Below are 24,129 nucleotides of genomic sequence, written 5' to 3'. Positions count from 1 at the left end.
TCGATGCACTGCTTCTTCTCCACAAGACGCACGTTCTTCGTATTTGGTGCGTGGACGCAGGTCAATAGCTCTGCGCCCTGGAGCCTTGCGAAGTTTTTGGCCATTCATTTCGGATGGCCGAAATTTGCCATAAAATAGGAATTTCGAGAATTCCGTCTCCGTCTCCCATTCGGGCCGCACATTTTTCCAATTCATTTTGTGGTCCTAAAACGAAAGCTGTAGGAGGAGTTACAGGCCAAAAAAACGTAAGGAATAATAAATTAAGAAAAATAAATAAATAAATAAATAAATAAATAGTAGGAAGAACGTGAGTGTGCAAGCTGCCAGCTTGCCCACTAATTACTTCATCTTTATTTAGTTTCATGCTACCCAAGTGTTTGGTGGCTTCAGAAGGTTTTGCGTCACCAGGCTCTGTATGTACTACAGCGACCTGTGCCACACAGCGTGCACCCTCATGGTGATTGGACAGACGAGGTGTCACTCCTCATGTTCCACTCTTCCCCTCCGCCCTCTATCAGTCAGCTGCAGCAGACGCTTTTTCGCCGTGCTCTAATGCTGCCGATTCAACCAAGACAGAGAAACAAATAAATACAAAGCTGCACATCATTAGCACAGATCACACACAAGTAATAAAGGTAAGAAACACTCGGCGGTCTTCTGACGAGAACCAATGACACTTGAAGAGAATGTTCTGTAATCGTGAACATTATCTGCGCTTGTGGCTAAGTTAGCTTGGCTAGCGTTAGCTTGCTAATGTTAACAGCTAAGCTAATTGTAGTGTCGCTACCGAAACGGACCAGCTAGTTAGCTGAGTGGTTTACATTGAAGCACCCATAAGATAGGTTTTCATCTACTGCTGTAATAGTGTCACGCAATTTAGTAACTTCTTGTAATTCATGTACATATGCTTTCCCGGTTCAACATATAAATCAGAAGTTCTGCTACGGGTGTATTGTTGTTAACTTGGACACTGGGCTACCCAACCTGCTGGCTAATTTCATGTGGAGTCTAAACGAGTTCCCAGTGCTGCTATGATATGATTAAACATCCCCTGTTTTCCAGAAACACACAGAATGGCATTTTCCCTCATGTATTGCCTCTGATACTAGACAAGGAAGGAAATAGTTAACTTCAGTGGCACACAATTTGAACCATTTTTGGCAACGTTATCATTTGTGAATGTCTTCGAGGCCTTGCATTAGCAAACATCGGTGTGTTAGCTAGCTAGTAACCAGTGAAATGAAAACAAAGCAGCTGTCAAACCGACACGTGTAATGAAAATATGCACAAAAATTTCCAAGTAGACTTACTTTATCAGTTGCCTGCAATATGAAGTTCTGTTCACATAGCTACGGGATAATTGCACGACCCGGGGTTTATCTGGCCTGTCGCTTGTGAGCCAACGTTTTTTTTTTTTTTTTTTTTTTTTTTTTTTTTGTAAGATGTATCGGTTGCTAGCTAACACAGTGTGGGAGCATGTGAGGCCTGCCTCAGCTCCCGACAGGGAGCAGGGCATTCTCTGGAACCATGACACCATGTCCGCCGCTGCTTCAGCTTTTCAGCTGTTCAAAACGGTAGCCGCTCAGGTTCCAGTGGTGTTCGGCACAAGGTGGAAAAGTTCAGTCTCTTCTCTTGGGTTGTATTAGCACAGTTTAAGCGAATAAGCTGATGGACCGAACGTCAGCTTCAGTCTTTGAATTTCTGTTGGAAATTAATGGTCAGAATCAAGAGACATTACAAAATCTTCCCATTTCCAGTCTGATCAATATAATAATACTTATTTGTAGTCACTTATTAATGAGCCATTGCAACCTACCGATTATTTAAAAATGAAAAGTAACTGCTGCATCAACTCGTATTTCTATAGGCGTAATGTCTGCCTGTTAATGAATATCACACTGATGTCAAGTATATTTGAGACCCTGAAGGTCTGTGAGAGCTGCATGCTGTGACAGTTCCCTGGCTACATGGATCAGTCATTTGGTTTTAAAGACTCACAGAACAACACACTACCCTTTTAAAACATATATGCAGCATTGTTGGAATAACTTTCCAGGAATTGTAACTTGCTCTCTGACAGGAAAAAAGCTTGTTGCGTTTAAAATGGGAACAGCCTCTGACCATTTGTAATGGTGACCATTTCAATGCAAATTTGTCTGTACTGACAAATAACTATCTCAACCAGCACACCAATGGCTAATATTTTGATTGACACTGTGTACCAATGACAATGTCTTTGGTTTCCAAATTAATATGTGTACAACAGTTTTCTTAATGTTTATTTAGAATGAGTATGATTTGTTTAAAAAAGCGGAATACAGCAATATTTCATTTTTGCTTTTTTGTTCATGGCTACTGTTTAAGAATTTGTTCCACTTTGGCATTTAGTTAACATTCACTGGTGTGATATATTGATTTGACTTCCTGTATTTTTCACTGCCTTATGTCATAAATTGAGCCCTGATTTCTCTTCTCTTAGAGTATTAAAAATATCCTGCAAAGAAAGGACAAATAGTGCATATCAGGATTTATGGACCATTTGCCCTCTATGCCCTTAACTGTATAAATACTGTATTTAATATCAAAAAGAAAATATATTTGATATATGTATATTTATTTAATATATTAAATTCCTTGGAAGTGTTTTTTTTTTTTTTTTTTGCACCTTACACCTCGACTGTTCCCAGTGGCCTCCCACAGGAATATTTAATTTTTTTCTTCTTCTTCTTATTGTTGTTGTTTATTTTATGTTACAATTTTTTATTTTTTATTTATTTATTTATTTTTTACAAAGTCATGCAGCAAGTTAAATGCTCATAGTTTTGTAATGCAAGATCCTGGCTCTTTAGATGCTCAGTTGCCTGAAGTGATGTCCTGAATTTAACTTGGACTCTGACTCAGTGACTCATGACAGCAAAGATGGGTAACATTAAAAACTGTCAGACAAACACATCTTTGAAAAGGTACAGTAGCAAATCTTATGCAGTAGGCCAATATTGGTTTGATAAAATTCACCATGTGCTGTGTATTGGTGTCTGGGACCATTTAGTGGAGCCTCACTGTCCTGTATGATGGATCACAGCAGTACATGCTCTGAAAGTAATAAAGAGTTGATCACATGAGCTTCAGTCATTCTGTGACAGTAGTCCCTTGTGCAGTGGCATCTCAGTGGTGAACCAGGCCTCCTGTCGGATTTCACTGGTTGATGATGGACTACATGTGAGGTTTTCAGTAACAGCCAATGATCAAGAAGATAGCGATCCATTTTCCTGCCTCCAAGTGTCAGGTCTTGGTCTCTTATCTATCAGGTCAGCACACATGCTCAACGTCATTAAGCCTATTTGCAAGGCACTACAGGAGGCAACATGTTCAAACTTGCTCAGTCTTCTGTGCCTGTCAGTTGAAGGTGGTATGAACACATCTGAACTGGGTGCAGGTGGAGGAGGAGGCCAAAGTTGGCGTCATATTCATCAACCTTAGGGCAGACTTTACTCCATATCAGTGTCTTGTAGGGCACCAAACATAATACTATAACACTGGTATGTTTGCAAATATATTAGTATGTATGTGTTTGTTTTGGCAGTCCACCTAAATTGATTTTTTTCTTTTGCATCAAATTATGTTTTGTTTTGAAAACCCAAGCTGACATGCAAGTGAGAATGAGAGAGTGCTCAGGAGCAACACCTGCATCTCCCTTTGCTTTCATGGCAGGTGTGGCAATAGCTACTCGCTCACGAACATTGAATTACTACTTCCAGACTTAATTCCTGTCTGAACTGCCAGAACAGTATAGTTGAAGGGACACACTAAAGTGTGTGATGGTCTGACAATGCTTGATCATTCAAGATTCCTGCATGCCTCGAATTAAGTCCCTCCAGCGTTGCACTGCCTGACACTATCAAACCTGTTAGAATAACTAAATAATATGAACCCAAACAGGTCAGGACCGATAGGAATACAAATTCTAGAAGTAATCAATATTATAGTTGTACATGTCAGTCGGTTCCAGGTAAAATTATATCTCGAACTGTTTTTAAAGTTGGGAAAAATATCAGATTTAGGAGTTGAATTTGTACAGTTAAGTTTCCATTGCCATTGGCAAAATGGCACTCAGTTACCAAAATTAGCTAATTAATAACATGTTCTCATCAGTCAGCAACTTGGCATTTGAAATCATTAAGATAATCTTACATTATTCAGTACAGTATTTGTCCAGTACAAACATGCAGGAACAACAATGTTCGCAGCAGGGTGAGTCAATATATTGTTTTATTTTAAGCTAATGTTTAGCTATGATTTCCCATAGCTTTCATATGTTTTAGCCCATTGGTAGCTAAACTGTATCATCCAGCTTTACCATTTTGTATAAAGCACACCAGGATATTGTTCCCACATTGTGGTTTTGATCTGTACAGTGGATCTCACGAAGGCACAACTGTAAAGCCTAACAATAAACGTGTTCACTAGGTAAAATGTAATCATTCTGTAAATTTAGCTAAGTTTAGGCAGTGGCTTCCTCAGATTAAAGTTAGGTAAATGAGTGGATGGGTTTTATGACAGGTAAGCACACCTCGGCATAACACTGTACTTTGATTAACCTGTTGTAGTTAATAATGAACCATTATGTTCTAATTTGCAAACCAACCTGTTAGTTGGAGGTTTTTGGGAGCCCCCATGATGTTCCCTTCTTTGGACCGGCATAAGGAGCAGCTACAGGATTGGGTTACTCGGGAGTTGGCCGCCCATTCACAAAATGTTGAAAGATATTGTATGTTAGAATGTATTTATGTCTTGCAACCAACATTACCACTGTTTCTTCTATGTGGTATATTTTCTCAGCCTGAAATGGTACTCAACTCTTAACTAAGTCAAAACATCGGTAACTTATAATTAATATTCAGTCGTCTTTATTTGCTAACAACTGCGTGCTAAGATAGCTAACATTAGTTAGTGTCTTACATTGGAGCAAATAAAAGAGTTGTTGATGTTGGATGAATTTAGCTGTAAGTGACACAGTGTACCACAGTGTCCATATGGAACATCTCTTCTCACCTTGCAGTTTTGGCTGCTGGTTTTGCAGGCTGTTGCTTCAATGGCTAAACCACTGTGACACATTCTCTGACAGCTAATCTGTGTTAAACCTGACATCGCTGGCTTCTGGTCTATAGTATGTGTATGTTTAGTTTGAATTGTGGGCATGAATCGCAAAAAAAAAAAAAAAAAGGACAGTTTTGTAGTCAGTGTTGAAAACCGTGTTTTGTGTTTGTCGGAACTCGGGACAATCCTGGACAAACAAATCACTGTACATTATTAGCCTTCAAACCCTGGAGAGAATTGCTAACTCAGAGGTCATCCTATCAAAGTTATCAAACCTCAGCACATGGACACTTAATGCCACCTTGAGGCAACAGAAGCTCACTGACTACAGTGCAACAGAGGCATGTCATATCATAGCCAAAGTAAACGCAGTGGTCCACATAACATTTTAATTTTTCTTCAAAAGTTGGGAAGAAAAAATTTGTTTGAATACCATTTGGACCATGTGTTTCAACAAATCTTTGAAATACTTTGCTCTGCTTGGTTATATGACCCATTCAGAATTATGTACATGAATAATAAAATTAGTTATTCCACTTCCTAACCCACTCCCTGGCGGGCTTTTAGCTTAGCAAACACCATTTGGAATGCTCTATCTCCGGCAGAGGGATCAGCTACAGGAGCTAGCTAGCTCGATGCAGCCTCACAGACTACTGTGAAAAATGTCTGCTGTTACTATTGAGAGCCTGAACAAATACTTTAGCCAAGTCGCCAAAATTACATCTTAAGAGTTGAAATCTACCTAATGTGTGACAGCATCTATTCCTTACTCAGACAATCCACAATTTGTACATTCTATATTCTGACTAGAGGTTGCATAGGTTGTTGTTCTGCATCATGTAAAAAATAATTAAAATGTCTTTTCTGAAGGTTTTAACACCTAAAACGACAAAAAAAAAAAAAAAAGCAAATAGTTTACAACCTTATATTATGTAATGTGCTGAGAGGGGTAAAACTCAGCACCATTCATTGTTTTGTTTTGTTTTTTAGAAGCTGAAGACATACTACATTGTGATCGGTGAAAAATAGCAGTAGCCCTTTACCAGCTAGACAGCTACAGGAAGGCTTTGGCGTGCACCTCTGCTGTGGCACCGTATGTTTGATCCCCAAGAAGAAACATGATTGTCTGCCTACTGGTGAAACGAGCATGGGGTGCAAGAAACCACACTGAGCTGTAGAGTTCCTCTGTCCAGATACAATCATGTAGGGTTCTCCTGCTGGGGTTTGCAGGCTGTCTAATCAAATTAGGACTAATCTGAGCTTCACTAATGTTTGCCATTAGTGTCTTCTCTCCCTGTCGGTCAGGGGAATATTAATGATGCTGAGGCGATGAACTGTAGTGTAAGGTGAACTAACATCAGGATCTCCTCTGTCCCCAAGAGGCATTCACCAGACAAGTGCAGCCTGCTCACTGCAGACACATCATGTCCTGCTTGTATGCTGGGTGCTTACTTGAAATGTATATGCATCTTTGAAGGACTGGTTTGCTATAGTTTGCTTAAAAATGATGCAAAAGCATAGTCTGGCTTTAATTGGCTTCTAACAACATCCAAGGAACTTAAACAACACACTCTCTGGCACTGCTTATTGTTTCCTGTAATTGACTCTGGTCTAAACAAATAAGTATGAGCCAAAGAATGAAACAGATTTTTGCGAAATTCTCAGCATTCGGCTAAGTAATCACCAGCTACATTCACACGCACGTAAGAAGCCAGATTACTGTCGTAATAGTAATAGAGTAATCAGGTTCAAGGATTTTGAATATTTAGCCCATTTATTGCAGTTTACCCACATTTCACAACGTATCGGAAATCCCTTTGTTTTTAAATGTGATTTCTTGTTTGAAACAGCCATTTTATAATGTTCTGCTTCTGCAGCTAACAAAGACATCACCATTTAAAAACCATAGAACTGATAATTGTCTGGTTGAACATAATATTCCCCAGGACAGTTTGTCGGCAGAGTAACGCTTTCATTCAGTCATCAAAACACAGCAGTGCTGCAGCTTTTAGGGAAACAAATGTAGAGGACTTTATTACATTGATGGAATACTGGTGTGAGGAAAGTTTGAAGTCTCTGAAAGTTCATTTTCATATTGTAATTGTAGCGGAATGAATGAAAACCAATGGTTGGATAAAAGGTAGGAAAATGATATAGGAGTTCTAAAATATGACTGCTTGCTTTGGCAAAAGATCAACAGAAATGCACATTGATGCATACATTTTGTAGACACTATGCTAAACATTCAGAATCACTGCATGGTCCTTTAACCTGACTATGGAAACAGGATTTCCTGTTTACATGGCCATTCCAGAAACTGGATAACTGGTATACATGGTAAATATATGGATTACTAAAATCCATGTAACACAGTGATTGAGTGATTAGTATTAATAAATGACCTTGTCAGCCCATTGTGTCTCATGGAAGCACTTAATTTTATTGCATATCTCTTTAGCACTACATGGATGACTGGCAGAATCTATCACTTTTTCCACTGATTTTTACTATCGTGGACCTCAGTGGAAATAACAAGCCTATTCAACTTTATTATATTATTCTTGACAAGCTTTCATGCAGCTTGTTATTTTAATAATAATGATAATAAAAAATGATAGGATATCAAAAATCTTACTTGTTGTGCTTCATATATACATCATAGAATAATGTTATGTTTTTTGTTTCTAACAATAATTATGATTAATTTCATTGCACACTTTGTAGATGATTCAGCTTTAGTTTAGTCTTGCCATTATGTTGCTAGAGTTGTTTGAATTTTATTTAATCTTAAAAGCGGCTATGGAATTGTCTGCCTTATTTTTCTTGCAAGGAAATCTATGTTCTTTCTTCTCAGAATTATTTAAAGTGCATGGTAATCCTATGGCTTTGTAATCTTGTAACCTCATAACCCCTTTAATTTTTGCGTTTTGCATATATTGTTTTAAATGCCTCCCCCCATATTAGTTTGTAAGATTTTGGTTGTTGTTATGGGTTTTATGGTCTGCGTGACTCACATTCTTAAGGTCAACATATTTTATAGGTCAAACATTGTTTTAGGGTTAACTGTCCCTTTTAGGGCCTACTCACATTAGTGCCATTTGCTCCGTATCGTACTAAAGCAAAAATCCCCCCCCCCTCCCCAGTCCCCTGCTGGCCTGCACTCACATTACCTAAAGCAAAATGAATAGCAAAATGTACCTGAAATGCAGTGTGTTATCCCGCCAGTCAAGAGTCACGTGTTTGTGATGTGCCCTTTGGGTTGCTGTTGATCTCTGAGAATCATAAGGGTTTTCTGCCAGTATGAGAATACCTGGCAGAAAAGCAGAAATGCTAGGAATCCCTATGAGGGAATCCCTATTTGAGACTATGCCAGGACCCCCACGATCTTCCTCTTATTGTTAATAAGTTTTAAGTTTTATAGTTTTGTTTGTCCCATTTGCTTACCTCTAAACTTTTTGACAAGCAAGGTTTCTATCTGGTTTATCCTCCACCATGAAAAGCTTCCCTCTCTTTGCCTTTCTTTTTAGGTGTTAAAGCAGGACCATAGTCTTTCTACTCTTAATTTCTGTCTTTGTATTGTATCCATAACAATAAATTTCCCACTTTTTCTATCGACAAAAGAATGTGACAGTGAATATGACTGAACTTCCCCTTTGAGACTGACAGCTCTTCCATCTGTCCACCTCTGCATTCACCCAAGTGTGGGCTGTGAAACTATTAGATGCTCACCTCATCAGTCTTTCAGGGCATGTGTCAGTGCACCCTGAATCACAAAACATCCGTCATGAGAAAGGTCATAAAGCCAGATAATTTTAAAAAATATTAAGGAATAACCTGGAGCAGCCAGGGGATAGCTGTTATTGTACCCAAGCACATCACAGCTGCTGGACTCAAAGATAATGTACGGTGTGATCAAGATGATAGAGGTAATCTGTATGCAAAATTTACTTTACCATTACAGTGAAACAACAACCCAGCTGACACAACTTGTGTCAAATCGTCCACTGAAGTGTGCCTGAAAACTGATGAAAATCTCACTCATTTTTTTTTTAATCTGACTTCACAATCATCAAGTTAGACTTTTATTCCATATAAGAAGTGTTAAACCAGTGCGGCACCTGTTACTATGACAATGTCACGTAATGAAGTGTGAGGAACGCACAGGATAGTGGGATTGTGCATTCAAAAGTTTACAGAAGGTCACATTAAGTTCACCTGTAAAGGTTAGAATGCATTTTAGGTTCATCCTGAAATTTCACCCGAAAGCCGAATATCCCTAACTTTTTGTGAGTAGTGTAGATAAATGTATATATGGCATGCCTGACTGAGTTGGCTGAGACATGAAGTGACTTACCATAAGGCTAGAAATACATGCACTGAAAATCAATGAAAATCTACCAACGCTGTTAAGAGATTGTGTCCTTTCTCCTCAATCCGTAAAATGATCCAATCTGTGACTCAAAAACCGTGATACCATCTGAACTGCAAATTTTTTGATCAGTGGCACCCCTTATAAGATTGCAGTAACAAAATGTTGCCTGTCAAACGTCAGGGTGGAATGCAGCTTTTTTTTTTTTTTTAGGTGTGCATGCCATCTACCTCCACATGAAATTGTGTATTTGTTTTCCTGTCTGTCCTTCGCCACAGCTTGAATGAAATCCTGTTTCCCTTTGCTGAGCCCCCCTCTTCTCATTTCTACAGTCTGCCAAGCAGGCAGGGGGTCTATCATGTTCTGTCAAATCAACGTAGAGGTCAACCACTAGGACAAGGCCCGACCAAATTTGAATATGTGCTGGAAAGACCCTGCTATCTGCTCTCCAGGGCCCCCCACAGAAGTGTTTGGCCAAACTCCTGCATATATTTCACATTGCAGAGAAAGGGGTGGCATGGGGTAGCAGTTGTGCTGAGGACTCAGCCTGTCTTGTGTGCTGTGCACTGTGGAGCCATTGTCGCAGGTAGAGGTTCACAGCTGATGAGCCTTCCCCTAATTGCTACGGATCTCTCCCATGTGTTTCTAATTAGTTTCTTTTCCCTGAGCGATTTCCCTGGCACAGATTTGCAGGGGGAGTCGATGCATCAGTCCTTATAAGGATTAATAACGCTCTACCAGTACTGTTGCCCTTCTTTGTGAGGAGTTACTCTGCTCCATACCTGTTTGATAGAAAGGTCAATGTCCTTAAGGAATGTTGCATGGGAAAGCACGGCTGGGGAGGGGCAAATGTAAGTGGTCCTGAGAGCTATGGTGTTCTATAAAAAGCAATGTGAGAGAGTGCTCTTTGTATCAATACATATACTATATGGGAGGTCATTTAAGGAACACAGTTCATCTCAGACCTGTTGTACATGTGCTTAAATCACTGTTCAACCCTCTGATACCTGAGCAAATCCAATGAATTTCTTTCAAAAGATGCACAGGGAAAGGGCGTTTAGCCAATCACCATAAAATTACGAGAACATTAGTAAAACATTACCAAAAAGCAAGTAACAACAAAACGAACAGAAAATTTGCCAAAAAAGTGTGACAGAAAATTAGCAAAAAATATTGTTAAAAACTCACAAGCGAAATATATTTATAATTATTAAAATTATATTTAAATGTCGGATCAGTGATGCTGGGTTGATGTCACATTTCTTAAGCTGCATTCAGATGCCTTTTGCAGGTATTTAACCCTTTGAAACCTGAACAAATTCATTGAGTCCTTTCAGAAATATGGGGAAAAGGCAATTAGCAAATTAGCAAGAAATGAAGATATATATTTTTTATATATCTATATATATTTTGGGAGAAATTTACACTAGATATTCTGAGGCTCAAGAGGAAGGAAATCAAATGCATCCAACATTTGGTTGCCGGATCATGCATCCTGTGCTCCCACGGCAGCCCTCACCTCCCCTAGTTCCCACCCCCACTCACCTGTCTTGTGTCTCAGTGAGAGTGTGGCAGCGTAGAGCAGCGATGTCACTGCTCACTGACACATGCAGGGCCCAGAGTGGATGCTGCCTGTCGTCTAATGAGGATGGAACTGTGTCCATAGGAGCTCTGTCACGTTTTCCACCAAATAGAGGAGGCTCTCCTCGCACCCCAAGGGACCTCATTAGGACCCCCCCCCCCCTCTTTTCTGAGAGAATGTGCAGGAATCACTATGTCCTTGGGGAAAAATGTAAATAAACGTATTTGTCACTTTCTTTTTTCCCCCATTTTCCCTCCTGTAAGCAAATTGCTGTCGGAGGCTTAATTAGTATACGCTGCCATTATGCTTTCTTTATTATGCAAATGAATTGGTCGCACGCTTTGCAAGTGTTGTCTCACAAGTCCCGTGCCAGGTGTTTCCAACCTGAATACCGGCCATGTTTTTTTCTTCTTTATGCATGTGAAAGAAAGACAACTGCACATTGAAGTTGTGGGACAAGCTATAATTACTTAACTGATTTTTTTTCCCTTTCTCCCCCTCTCCTTCCTGCTATAATGTTGGAAAGACATGAGTGACGGGAAGTCTTTCATTTCCTTTGTTACGGCTATAAGGAATAGCACCACAGGCTTCAACGAAAGTAGATCTCTCTAGTGCAGAGAATGGAAAATGGATTTCATTTAGTGACAAAATGGTCCAAGTTGAGCACCCTTTACAAACTGGATTAATTTAGTAAAGGGGGTCTTTTTTTATGGGGTATGTTTTTTTTCATTTGCTGTGGTTTACAGTTTACATGCGATGAAGAGTCTCTGTAGTTTTTGTCCAAATAAAGGCATTAGTCTGTAAGAATATGATAAAATCTGCACCTCTGCCTATACACACATTAATATTAGTGCAGAGCATTTCCATTTCAAATGTTCTATTCTCAATCCAAATTTCAGAATAAGCTATTTCTTCCTGCTTGCTGACATACAAAGGATAAGTCACATTGTTTTGAAATTCTCACCACCAAAGAAGGTTTGGTTTATTCCTCCTTTGTATTTGTTTCACTGATGTGGTGCTTGTGATTAGTGTACTTGCACTAGGGGCACAAATCTCCACTGCCACAGTGTCCATCAGAATGTTTGATCTTGGAGCTTAACATATTCTGTATTAGACAGCCTGTTGACTGCCACAGAAATATTAGTGTTACAATAAGGAGATGTCAAGTCAAACTAGATTATCAGATCTTAAGCCCTATAAATTCAGCTAGTATGTTGTGAGGATCTATGTGTTTTGTGTTTGCTCAGGATAATGGGATTTACTGAAATTACCTCTGCCCTGAACTTTAACACTGCAATGCTAAAGCTCACTTTGTCCTACTGATTCCATTTGTACATTTAGTTTTGTTTTTATGGCAGAAAGTATTGCATGTCTAAAAGAAAAGGAAAAGATCTTGCACCAAAATTGTGACTCAGTCTTATTCGCATGGGATTACCATCGTTAGGGGAACTCTGTCCTCACATTAATTATTTTGAAATTATGCAAACTTTTAATTTTCAAACAATAGACATGACAAATTAGCACAAAATAAAAGTGATTGATGGTTGATGAATTATTACAGATCTCTGTATGTTCCTGTTTATTATTTCTTATGCAGAAAGGGTTTTAGTGTGCCAAAAGTGCTTCTGATTATCTAGATTTAAAATTACAGATACTGCAGAATCATACTGGATTAAAATTAGGAATCACATTATTGTAAGGTTCAAGTTGACCTGTTAAAGTAATAGATCTGATTGGTGCTTATTAATTGTGGATGCTGTGTGTTTAGCACCTGAAATCTGTGTTGGCAGTGAAAATGTGCTATCAGTACATCTCATCATAGTGTTTGCAGTGATTTTCATAATGTAGTGCCTGTCGAGTGCTGGGGCTGTGCTACTCAGCATTCAGTTATTTAGGCACCTTTTCTGCCTTTTCCCAAAGAAACAGTCCATGCCAAACGTGGAAATTGATACTCGTGAATTCAAGTGCTGTGCCTCAAATAGAGAGAGGAATGGCCCAAGGGTCTAATCATTCTATTGAGATCGAAAGCGTGTTTTGTCATAGTGGTATTAAGCAGTTCTTAGGTCTTGCTTTGCTCAGGATTCTGTTTTGTTCCTGCTGGAAGGCAGGGCCTAAAAGACCACACCAGTGATTTTGAATGTTTGACCAGTTTACTACAATTTAGCCACATTTTACATTGCAACAAGCCATTATGCAAATCATGTAGGGGTACTAAAGATTTCATAACATAGGCTATAATCACAATCCCTTGATCTTCAAATATGAATTTTTGTTGAAACACCCACCTTTATAATGTTCTGCTCCTGCAGCTAACAAAGTTGTTGCCATTCATAAACCATGGAATTGATATTTGGCTGTGGAAACTATTTTCCAGCAGAAAGACAGTTTCACTCCACCCAATTCCAAGCGATTCAGTTAATGAAAACATAACAGTGCTGCTGCTTTTAGGGAAAACTAATGTATAGGACTTTATTACGGTGATGAAATACTGGTGTGAAGAGAGTTTGAAGTCTTTCAAAGTTCATTTTCATATCTTAGTGGAATGACCAGAAACCAATGGCTAGATAAAAGGAAGGGAAAATTGTATCAGACTTCAAAAATACCACTGCTTGCTTTGGGAAAAGATTAGCAGAAATGTGAAGTTTATCAATTTTGTATATAATATGCTATATTATATAACATGCAAAATCACTGATATGGTTGTTTGAGAACAGCTGTTTTGGTCATCTGCAACAGTTCTCTCCAAGGCAACATATCTTTAGATCTGTTCGGTGGATTGCCATGAAATTTATGCAACATAACATTTAGGCTCCCCAGAAGACAAACCCTGTCACTTTTGGTGACATCACGTCCCTTCCCTCTAGTGCCACTGTCCGGCAAAAAGTTGCCTTGTACACAATAACTCAACATCTATCGGGGTGATCACCATGAAATATGGTTAGTATATTCACCCAAAGCATGCTCCCTGTTTGGTGAGAACATGACTTTTACTCTAGGACCACCCTCAGGCCAAAATGTCAACTTTTATACAAGATATCATTAAATCTAGTCAGTAAATTGGCATAATGTTTGATGACTGCATTCATACAGCAGTAGTTCCCAAACCAGTCTTGAAGGACCCATGTCCTGCAGGTTTTTGTTTCAGCTCTACTCTTTCATGTCTTTTCCATTTAAGGGCTTCATGCTGATTGGTTGAAACAGATCTACCTGAACAGGGCGTGCATAAAGGTGCATAGGCCTTAATTGGGTCAGGTGTGCAAGAGTAGAGCTGGAACAAAAACCTGCAGGGCAGGAGGACATTGAGGACTGGTTTGGGAGCCACTGTCTTAAAGGAAGATTGCTCTTAATTTTGGTGACCCTCTGACCTTTCCTGTATTTTCCTGGTTAGCGTTTTTTTTTTTTTTTTTTTTTACAGTTCAGTTTTGCTTCATATTGAACAGTTTTTATTTTTATGTGTCAATGTTATACTGAAGGGCCGATTTAAATGAATATTGATCGGTAGATTCATGCTATCCAACACCCAGTCAGCTGTGGTGACTTCCTGACCTTTCCTCTAGTGCCACCCTCAGGCCAAACATATACAGTGTTTCCCACAGGTTGACAATGTAAATCTGGCAACAAGGGGGTGGGTGCATGGTAGTGGTTCATGTATTAATTGCCTTTAATAGCAACAGCAGCAGCATTGTGTCCAATGGAAATGAATTGCCTACTTGTTAATAGGGAAATATGCCACAGTTTAATACATTAAAAGTTTTGTTGGTAACTTTTTTGTTTCATAAATTTGACAAATCACCAGTGTACACAGAGGATCTGATCGAAATAAAATGCACTGAGGAAAAACATCTGGTCTTCCAGAGAGCCCCTGGGGCTGTAATCTCATTTTTCAAAATCCAATCGGGACAAATCTAACAAGGAGCCATCTCATGAAGTGTCACAGTCTTAATCCAGACATGTCTTGTGCACATGCACTTGCATTGCTATCATGCATGCTTATTTACTACCAAAAAAAACACCACCTAGCTCACCTTAGCTATAGTAATTTAGTGGATCGTAGCTATGGCAAGCCACTTCCTGGTTCCTCACAGAGTTCAAATTGTTGAACTCAGGTAGCTTTAGAATGGTAGTCCACCCATTCTAAAGTTACCCACACAAGCTGTAAAGGGGAACCCTGATATGAGTCAGTTCAATAAACTTATATACTGGTGCTATAGAATTTTCTGAGTGGACTTCTGCTTTCCATGTAATTAAAACACTAACATAAAATTTCAAAACTACATTCACGCTCCCATAAAGAGGAATCCTAACATACTATCCATTCACCCTGTCAGTGTTGGGAATCTTGTAACATTTGCCATAGCTCCACCCCCAATCAAATGTACGTACCCCCTTCTCCCGCCACTTACCTTTCCCCATCGTACAACACACCAGCTGGGCACCAGTGCTGAAACCCTTGCTTGTTTCTATTATCGTCCTCTGGCACCCTATTACCTAACGATCCTCCCTCCAAACCCCCTACAAATTCCAGCCATAACCACATCTGATGGAGAATCCATTGTGGAGGAGGGATGGATCAGAGCATAGGCACTTACAGAAGGCTGAGAATCTTTGGCTGGTGGCCTCAGTTCTCATTAAATGTTTTGGATGAAGTCAAATGGCTGTCGTTTGATTCCGTGCTTTTTTTGTAAGGATACCATCTGTTAATGGCTCAATCTCCAAATCTGTGAGAGCAGACAGATAGAAAAGTGGGTGTGACAACATGTCTGGTTAGATCTGCCTCTCAGTTTCTCTTCTCCCAAGCTGAGCCAGCACGTTTTGTGCTGCCAAGTCACTGAAAGTGCATTCATAGTTTGAAGCCGTTTGTTCCAGAAAACCACACTTGACAATGTTTGAATTTTTTTTTTTTTTTTTTTTTTTTTAAAGAGCCTGCCCCTTCCGCAGCCCCTTTCTGGGACATGGATAGATGTTGATAGTCATTTGTATGTTTTTTTTTTTTTTCTTGACATGAACCCATCTCTGTTTCTGACTTTGTTTCTATGCACAGTAAAGCAGTGTTGTCACAAAATGTTTTGGGCAAGCGTATCCCAGTTTATCTCCTTATCAACTGACTTGACATTGAATTAAATGGTGACACATCTGACGGGTGGGGATGTACAAGAGTCACATTTGTGTGTGTGTGTGTGTGTGTGTATATCTATATATACATACATGTATATACACAAAAATATATTTGTATGTATCTATGTATATGTGTATATGTGTGTGTGTGTGTGTATATATGTATGTATATGTGTGTGTGCGTGTGTGTATGCATGTATGTATATATAGACACTACTACTTTATATGAAGACAGCAAAATGAACTTGCCAGTATTGTTAGTGGGCACATTTATAGTAAGTGGTTTTGAGTAAGTTCTTAAAGCTTGTGTAGGTAACTTTGTAAGAGGAGCCTGGAAGACTGGAAAAAATGTATCTGCACAAGATTTCATTGATCTTGATTCTTATTTATTTCATGAAACAACTGATATACCTGTAGAAATGCATTTTTTCCAAAATACCTTTTCCAAAATCATGCACTGGCTGAAGGGCCGCGTCTCACCTTACATGTTGTCTTCACAAAATATTCACTCAAATGTCTTATGCAAAGGAATTTAGTTGTGAAATTCTTCTTCTTTTTGCAGTTTAGGTGGCAGTGGAAGTATAGTATAGGGTCATTTCAACAAATGTCCCACGTGTTTCACCAGTTGTTCCTTATTTATCCAATAGGCACATTGTAAAATTTTATTTTGCTCATGAAAATGTTGATGTTTTGACAAATAAATGCATTTCTGATGCAATGGTCATTATCTTTTAGGTTAATAATGAACAAATAATAAACAATAAATTAATGTAAGACAGAACCAAGCTACAATGGTCTAATATTGAGGAATTTCAATATTTGCAAGTGGTGAAATAGCCCCATGTTTGGGATCTAAAATAAAAATGAAGAACTTGCATAAAGGAACATTGTTTTATATCCCAAGAAAGAGCAAGCTTTGAACTTAAAATTAAAACAGATCAGATTTTTTTAAGACATTCCCACATGCAGTTATGAGCCAATGAAAATCTGGCACGAAAACATTTTTTTGGAATTGGAGAAGCTGCCATCCAGAAACCGATGCATATATCTGACTAACCATTAATGCTTTGAACAGTCCATGTATGTATCTCAAAGCTCTGAAAAAATCAAGAAGCTGGGGCATGTATAAAGTTGTTTTCTGAAGGCCCAAACATGGTCCACCACAAAACCTGTGTAATTTTTTTTCCATTTTTGAGGTGCTGGCATGCCTACCAGTTATGATGTATGACAGATGTTTTTGTTTATTCTGAGAGAGTAGGTGGAGGTGTATTATCGTACCAAATTTACCAAACAGTTATGATGTATGACAGATGTTTTTGTATATTCTGAGAGTAGGTAGAGGTGTATTACCGTACCAAATTTCAGTTTCCTATGTGGTGTAGTTCCTGAGATATTGACATCTGAAAATGGAGGAAAAATAAGGACGTGCGAAAATCGCACCAAAACCGACACATACTCCCCTCACTAAATTGGCCGTATCTCAAAAAGTATCCATCCAAGCAAACTAAAATTTTACAATGTGCCTGGTGAATTTTTCAGAATTTTGAGACCCAAGTGCATGGGATGTCCTGAAAATTTGGTGAAATGACATGGAATGAGCCTATAGTATATAGTGTAGTTGTAGTGCATTTCAGGTCATTTATGAAGCTTTGCATATTACTTTGAACAAGGATAAATCAGACTTCCTACTAGTGCTGCGCGGTATACACGGTATGACGGTAGAAACGATATAAATTGAGCCACGGTAGAGATTTGTGCTCTACCGTGGTATCGTCAACTTATCGATCACGGAATTGCGGGCGGAATCGCGGAATTAGCCAAATAAAACAGAATCTATTTTTAACTCGGAATTTGACATAATAACAACTGCACCGGCACCGCACGAGCCAAAAGGCAGAGAAACTTTCCAGGCTACAGCAGCGCACTGACATAGATTGTGAAACAAAGCGAAGAGGTGCCACTCTGCTGTAGTTTCACTGGCTAACAGCAGCACACTGGCTTAGCTTGTCTATTTAGAGAAGAGGTATCACTTTGGCTTATTTTTCATATTCAATCTGTGTTATCACAGGCATACTCCTGCTCATTCATTGGTAGTTGAATCGTTAGGTCTGTTTGATAAGTAATTTGCATTTTTAAAACAAATAATAATTTAACATATTGTTAAATTATTGGAGTCAAGCTTACTGGTAAACATCTACTCCTGCAAGATAATTTATTATGTTCTACAACTCATAATACTACATACCGAGTGTTTGAGTGACGTATCTCCTCTGTGCTACAAAAGATCCGTCGTAACCCCCCAAAGTCCTCTAGTCAAAATTTTGCACTTTGGAGTAGAGGAACCAAAGTTCAGTGTTTATGTTTGCAGCTAATTTTAAATATTAAACCAAATGTTCTGTGACACTTTTTGCACAAGAGAACTGTTTACAATATTCACTTTATTTTTGTGAGAATTTTTGTACTTCTAAATCTGTACCTCTCTTGTTCTTTGGACAATAAATGCTCAAAAAATTACATATCTTTTTTTGTTGTTGTTGTTATTGTTTTTAAAACAATTTAGCCTTGCAAAGGGTCTAAAAACCCCATTTAGAAACACTTCCATAATAAGTTTTACACTGCAACATTTATACCGTGATATATACCGTTACCGTGAGGGATGCAATTTATACCGTGATATGAATTTTTGGTCATATCGCCCAGCACTACTTCCTACTCAGAAAAGTGCAAAGGAACAAGCAGTTAAGTCAGACTTATAGAGAACATCTGAAAGATCTTTATATGATGTCACAACAAAATGGTGGAGAGCACAGTCAGCTATACACAAGCTGTTTTTCTGACTGGATTTTTATTTGAAAACATTCAACTCCAGCCTAGTGATGTATGTAATCTTTATTTTAAAGTGGTAAATTTGTAGATTTGTGGCAGGGTATTCTTTTAATTTGATGAACATACCTAGTACTAACAGTGAACATGACTAGCTGTAGCCAGCTTGGTCAACATTAGTGGTTGATGTTATTGTCATTGTCTCTTGTTAGTGAGACATTTGCTGTAAGTGGACAGATCAGTGTTTTTCTGTTTTGTTGCGAATGTCCATGTCTGCTGCAGTGGAATGTGTTTAGCACCAAGATGAGAAGTTCCAGCTCAGAAGTCAGAACATCTGACAGTCAGAGGAAAGCGCCATTATCATATGCAGCAGTTCCTCAAAGATATGGCAGGTTCATTGGCTAAATCCAGGGTATGGGCAACTGTGAGCTTGGTGCAGTGGCGGCCTGACAGCACAGCTGCTATGGCCCGTTGAGTTCCATCGTGTAGAGCAGGATTGTGGAAGATTTTACTGCTGCTGATTCATCTTCAGAGCCTGGGTTTCTACCGTACTGTAGTAGAAGTGAGACAAGCTGGCTCGCGCCTGCAACAGCATTGCTTATGGCACCCAGTCTAAAGCCATTGTTTATGGTGAGTTTGGATTGTGTTGGCAAAGCACAGATTAAAGTCTCATTCCAGACAGTGAAAATTTGCCAGGACAATATTGTTCCTGTTATGATGCTCACAGGCTGTTACTTTGCCGGTTAACTCCCATTCTTCAGCTGCATATTGCAGCACATTAGTGAGATTCTCTGCAGTTTTTTTGGCCCAGTCTGCGATATAATGGGATGTTATGGTCACGTAACACTCTGCACTTAGTGCTGTCCAAGCATTAAAAATTATGGCCACATTATCAGCATTGGACAATCTGATGTAAAGACAAATTTCTTTACATTCTTGCAAGTTGACTAGTCATGATTTTTTGTGCAGGGAGAGCAAATGCCAGAGGAACCTGAAACCCCTGTCCCTCAACTATGCTTATGGTGAGCTTGTCTTCAGCAACCATTTAACTTATTAACTTGAATATGGTTTCAGCTTAATGGTTGTCTCAGTGACATGGTCTTTGGCAAAACTGCCAATGTTTGTTTGCCGCAAGCCCTTCTTGATTGTCCTTTGATGTTTCTTTCTGGGGTTAGCATCCCGACGATGTGTGGTATGCAGGTTTATCACTATATAAGTTACGCTGAGCACTGTTTGACTGAGTTTGTCATTTTTACACTTTATTATGCTGGCCATCTTCTCATTAGCAGGAAACAACACCCTCCGTGCTCCCTCCTAAAAGCCTCTTAAACTGTCTTAAACCTTAAACAGCAGTAGGTAGGTAGGTAGGATTTAAAAAAAATAAATAGATAAAAAGCAGAAGGTAGCGTTTTGATCAATCAATGGAGAAATAATCTGCATCAAACATGGTTCATAGAGCAAAAATTTCAACATTATGCAGATATATGAGGACTGTCTGTAGGGATGTGCATTTTGGTTGTGAGTAAACTTCTGTCAACGCAGGCACAAGTGGAGACACAGGCAACAGCCACAACAGCTGTCATTACATTCTACCATTACACACGGCTGTGCGGCTCTTCATACCATCCATATAATTAATTCATCACATGGACCTGTAAACCTTCAAGTGCTATCTCAGAAATGTAACTAGCTAAATAAAATGTTGACTCTGACTTAGGAATGTCATGAGAACTGGTGCTTAAGTGCCAAGTCAATGCCAGTAGTCCAAAAATATGACGGTACTTGTTTTCTATGGTACCAGAGGTACTGTAGGCACCAGATGTATTTATTTAGATTATTTAGATTTAGTATTTATTTAGATGTAGATTACAGTGGGCTAACATATTCTTCCAGAACTGATGGGGGCAGTATAGATACGATGAATGCTTGTTCACGTGTGTGCTGAAGAAGAGAAATACAGGTGAAAGATGGCTCCTCCAGGTGCAGCTGGAGCAGCTGCTTTGCCTCGGCTTGCCCAAAAGAAACACAACAAGAGTCGTGTATGGTAGGATTTTGCGTTTGAGGTGGATGCTCGGGGGATGATAATAAATACGCAAAACAAATATGCAAACGGTGCCATGGAGGTTTTCCGCTAAATAGTAGTTTCTTTTTCTAAATATGTATAAGCCTACTTATTAGTTGCATATTTTTCTCATGTCTGCACACAATTTCAATTGCAGTCTCCAGCTATCTAAAAAGTTATTTAAGCAGAGTTGATTTATTGTTTGTTTTAAATACTTGAAGGCTTAAATACTTCAACAGATTTTAATAAAGGAGTGTATGTTGAAGTAAATGTTTTTCTTTTCTTTTTCTTTTTTTTACTTTGGTATAATGTGGTAAACATTTATTACACAAAACTAATTAATCAATGTCATCATAATGAATATTAGTGTAGATAATGAACACATAATAATGAAGATAATGAACACAGAAATGTGTCACTATGAACAAGTGTACGGTGCACTTATACTACTTACTTATGGTCTCAGTATTTTTTTATGGAATACCAAATCTCATTTCTACCAGCATTGCACAGTTTGTGCTCGTTCATACTAGTTAACCGTCCAACAATTTGCATCATTGCCTGCTTTGCCTTTGTTAAAGCCAAATTAAAATCCACTTTTTAAGGGTCTGAGCCTTTTTTTTTTTTTTTTTTCCAATTTTTGGTCCGCCTGGTGTTCTTGTGTAATAATGCTTTTAAATCCTCAACCCTGTAATGTACAAACAAGTCATATACATCATTTTTTTTCAGGAAAACCTGCGCTATCAGAAAATGTATGCTGCATTGATGTCACATGAATGTATAAATGATGATATCACAAAGTAGACAAAAAAAGTAAACGAAAATTTACTCTTACAGATTTTTATTCAAGTAATGCAAATAAAACAATGAAATTCTTTTTTGATTTGAGAAATCTCTTCTACCAAGTCCTGGCAAGCAGAGAGAAAAAAGTAACATAATCAACCTCTCATATCAAGTTATTTCCACTTTTTACAAATAATTACAGCCGCTGTTAATTTTTCCTATTTTTGCTCCGCCTGGTCTTCTTGTGTAATAATGCTTGTATAACCTCAACCCTGTAATGTACAATCAAGTTGTATACATTATTCTTTTCAAGACAACCTGTGCTATCAGAATATGCATGCTGTATTGCGGTCACATGAGTGTATAAATAGTGATATCCCAATGAAGGAAAAAGAAAAAACTAAACGGAAATAGAATTTTACAAATCTTCTTTCAGATTACACACATCTAAGTATGGAGATTATTGGTTATTGATTATTGGTTTTCCATTGGTTTTTGCGATCTTAGAATCTATGCGCTCTAAGGCTCTTTCAGTGTGCGTGTGTTCTGTGTTTTCTGTGTGTTCTGTGTTTTCTGTGCGTTCTGTGCGCTTCACTCTTGGAGAGGATGTGAGGCATCCAGTTCTACAGCAGCCAGTTCTACAAAAGCAGGGTGAAGGACCTGAAAAGCCCACAGATTCACTGGGCAAAGTGTCAATCACTCCCTCTGATGTCATAGGCTAATAGCAGAGCTATAGACAAGTTTACGTGCCAAATCCTGGGGGGCGCCATTACTCTACAAAAATGCACTTCATTTCCGCCGGAAGTGGTTTGCGCAGCGTATGCCGGTGGAAACAAACTTCCATGCTAACGCAACTTCGTCTAGACATGTAGCTCGCTGCTCGTGAGGTTTCAGTTTTAATAATTATGTCCTTACAATGGGAACACGATTCAACCACCTTGACTGTTTGTGTGAAAATAAAAGTTTATGTAAATGTAAAAATGTAATCTCATTTCATTATTGCACTGAACTACGATCATGAATGCTAGGCCTTATGTTCCTTAGTGTAACAGTTTCTTTTAACACAGTTCATCATTCATAGTAAGCTCATGCTGTACATTAATAACACTGGATGAATGAATTGCTTTGAGGAAACTAAACAAATGGCTTCAACAAGAAAGAGAACGTGTTTAATCTTAACAGGTATTAAACCGTAAAATACAGAAGCAGTCCACATAATTACATCACTATAAAAATATTCATATATAATATTAAAAACTACAATGCACACAGTATTTGTTGTGTTTATCTGTATTTAATGAACAACATGGCTGAGTGCTGATAGACAGGGACACAAGGCAAGATTCTAAACCTCACGAGGCTCTGATCAGTGGACTCTTCAGGTTAACAAGGCCGGCACACTACCGCACACGTCGTTCCCGAACCACTTTTTTTTTTTAAGTATCCATCTGTAATTTCCTTTCGTCGGCAGGACAGAGCTAGCTAGCTAAAAACCTATGTGTGTCTGTGGCTAAAAACAAACCAGCACGCCAAAACGGAAATGGATTGCATCGATGGGAGGAGTTTAGGAAGTAGAGCGGAAACGGCTCATAAACTTGTCTATAGAACATGGCATGAAGTGAATCTCATTTCATTCAATTTGCCGAAGACTTGTAAATCCATGAAAACAAAGCCATGTGTCACAAAAAACGCATCTCATTGGTCGACAGACTAAAACAATGCATCATTGGTGATTCGAGGAAGAAAAAACATTGAAATCGCTCGAAAAATATGACAATATACCACATGAAACGGCTTTTTACTCATGGATTTATTTGGATAAACAGTCAAAAAGTCAGCGTTGTTGAACACTGGATTACAAAGCGTGTGAACGAGATAAAACTATGGGGACGGCTACGTGACGGCGCTGCTCTTAGCTTTTAAAAAAAAAAAAGTAAGTCGCTAAGTTTTATATTTCTGGAGATAATCTCATATTTATAATGGATATACTTTTCCTCCACGGACAAAGGATTCGACCTCAGAGGAAATCTACTCTTTGTTGAATCATTCTTAATAGAACTGCACGCCCAGCCCAATCGCTATTGTAAGGCTATAATTGGTGTACATATAGGTGTTCTTGACATGTTCTTTCTAATTGAATAATGGCAGGGATCATTTTCTTGGTGGGAGCAAGCAAGGGCAACTAGATAGTTGTCATGTTAGAATGGTGTCCCAAAGTCTCTAGTCAGTGGTGGTCAAACAAGTATTCTGCGTTGTTGTAGTCATTACCATAGACCACAGACCAATTTTGCTGTGTGT

The 24,129-nt window shown here is 38.7% G+C and overlaps 1 protein-coding gene across 8 annotated transcripts in view; it reads left to right on the top strand.

Moving 5' to 3' along the window:
* The first annotated feature begins 462 nt into the window (after positions 1-462).
* LOC115380131 (R3H domain-containing protein 1-like) overlaps positions 463-24,129 on the top strand; it is a 93,565-nt gene continuing 69,898 nt past the window's right edge. For 3 of the 8 annotated variants that reach the window (XM_030081197.1, XM_030081199.1, XM_030081198.1), the window contains exon 1: positions 469-635. The gene's annotated coding sequence lies outside the window, so the exon portion shown is untranslated. Of the gene's footprint in view, positions 636-24,129 lie in introns of all 8 variants that reach the window. The other 5 variants (XM_030081201.1, XM_030081202.1, XM_030081196.1 and 2 more) reach the window with 5 other exon arrangements.

This window comes from Myripristis murdjan, chromosome 21 (genome assembly GCF_902150065.1).
Source record: "Myripristis murdjan chromosome 21, fMyrMur1.1, whole genome shotgun sequence".
NCBI lineage: Eukaryota > Metazoa > Chordata > Actinopteri > Holocentriformes > Holocentridae > Myripristis > Myripristis murdjan.
Note: the sequence above shows the minus strand (reverse complement) of the source record. Positions and strands in the feature narration are given on the sequence as shown.